The sequence below is a fragment of the Octopus bimaculoides genome, chromosome 8 (assembly GCF_001194135.2).
Source record: "Octopus bimaculoides isolate UCB-OBI-ISO-001 chromosome 8, ASM119413v2, whole genome shotgun sequence".
NCBI classification, from domain to species: Eukaryota; Metazoa; Mollusca; class Cephalopoda; order Octopoda; family Octopodidae; genus Octopus; species Octopus bimaculoides.
In genome coordinates, this window is record NC_068988.1 from 91,277,452 (window position 1) to 91,279,783 (window position 2,332).

Consider the following 2,332-nt stretch of genomic DNA (forward strand, 5'->3'; position numbering starts at 1 on the left):
ATAGTAGTAGTAGCGGCGGTGGTGGTGGTGAAGAAGAAGAAGAAGAAGAAGAAGAAGAAGAAGAAGAAGAAGAAGAAGAAGAAGAAGAAGAAGAAGAAGAAGAAGAAGAAGAAGGGGAAAGACCACGACGACAGTAACGATTAAAGAAGAGGAGGAAAACGATTGGTGGGAGGAGCAAAGTTAACGATGCAGATAATTCTCATCGAACGTCTATTGACAAACGTCATTGTGTCACGTGTCAAATTTTCATGGGTCGGAGAACTGCAATGATGGCCGACGATACATTAAAAATGTGCACACCACACCGCCACACAGCTTCACTACACCGCACCACCACACTGCTTCATTACTCCACACCTCACTATACCATACCTTTTTCTTTTAACCTTTTACTTGTTTCAGTCATTGGATTGCGACCGTGTTGGGGTACCGGCTTGAACGGCTTAGCCGAGCAAGTCAGCTCTACTACTTATTCATTTTTAACGCATGGTACCTTTTCTACGAGTCTATTTTGCTGAACCGCTAAGTTAGGGGCGGGTGGCGTAAACAAACCAATACCGGTTGTCAAGCGGTAGTAGGAGACAAACACACACGCGCGCGCGCGCACATAAACGACGGACTTATTTCAGTTTTCGCCTTCAAATCCACGTACAAAGTTTTGGACGGCCCGAGGCTATAGTAGGAGACAATACCCCCAAGATGCCACGCAGTAGGAGAATTAAACCTGGAACCATGTAGTTGGGAAACAAGCTTCTTACCACCCAGGTACGTCTTCTGTACAACATCACACCACTCCACACAAATCGAATAGATTGCGCTTCACCGCACCATAGAATACAACACTAAACAATACCAGCGCAAGGCACCATCTTATATCACACAGCACCAATCAACACTGCGCTACAAACACACCGCAATTCAGCATGAATCAACAAAAATATCTTGATTCAGGGTGTATTGTTCAAAATGTTAGAATTAGTGAATGAATCAGCCACATATCGTCATGAAAAGGTAAAACAACAAACTTTTGGATAATGTAGTCCTAAATACTTTATCTCTTGATAAGTGACGGGATGGTTACAGCTGGAATGCCTTGGATCGGAGATCTGTTTATCAGGACTGACCTTGAGTAAAGTAGCAGTAGATTACATACCGCATTGTACCGTTCCACGACATCGAACCATCTGAACATTTGCTTGTTTCGTTTAAAATGGCAAACTACCAAAATATTTAAACACTTTTAGATAATATAGAAAATATTATTTAAACTTTTCGAAGAAAATACTTGATTTTCTTTTAAAGAACACTCTTGAAATATTTATAGAAAGACAGAAATTTTAGATTAAAATTTCCCTAACCACAATGTAAATAGCAGAAACAGAAAACTTAAGAAAGTATACGTGACGTAATATGTAATGATAACAATTGCGAATACTTTGAGATATCATTTGTGACGTGTTATTATATGTAAAGATATCAAATGTGTGTGATCTCACATTTGAAGATATTAGCCACGACTTCGTATTTAAAGATATAATCTGTGACATGCTTATGTCACAAATTGCTTATGTCAATTGTGATTTGATATTTAAGAATGTCAGTTATGGCTTGTTGCTTTTGGATATCGATTGGGACATGTTATGAAGAGATATCAAATATAGTATGTTATTTAAAGACATATGACTTGTTACTTAACGATATCAATTGTGACATTATGTAAAGATGTTAAATGCCCAATGTTATTTGAAGGCATCAGTTACAAATATGTTACTAAAAGATATTTGTGAAATATTATCTAAAGATATCAATTATGATCTCTTAAGATATCATATGTGATGTCTTATGTAAAGATATCAATCGTGATATGTTATTTGAAAATATCAATGTGTAGTTGTGTGTGTATTGCTCTATCTAATCTTGCTCCTTGAATGGATAGATGGATGGCTGGATGGATGGATGGAGGGAAGTATAGATAGATAGATAGATAGATAGATAGATAGATAGATAGATAGATAGATAGATAGATAGATAGATAGATAGATGCATATATGCATATAAAATGACTTATAATCTGTATACACTTTACAACATACAGCGAGTAGTCTTTTTGAGGTTGTTTTTCCGAACTTAAGAATGACAAATGTGCATGTGTGTGTGTGTGTGTGTGTGTGTGTGTGTGTGTGTGTGTGGAAAGAGAGGGAGATACGTAAATATATTCATACATGTAAATATGCACATGTGTGTGTATGTACAATTATACATATGCATATGTTCGTATGTGTGTGTGTGTATATATATATATATATATATATATATATATATATATATATAC

The 2,332-nt window shown here is 36.3% G+C and overlaps 1 protein-coding gene across 2 annotated transcripts in view; it reads right to left on the bottom strand.

Annotated features, from left to right (window-relative positions):
• The window catches only part of LOC106874585 (uncharacterized), an 82,592-nt gene that overhangs the window by 7,567 nt on the left and 72,693 nt on the right, over positions 1 to 2,332 (bottom strand). The window lies entirely within an intron of this gene.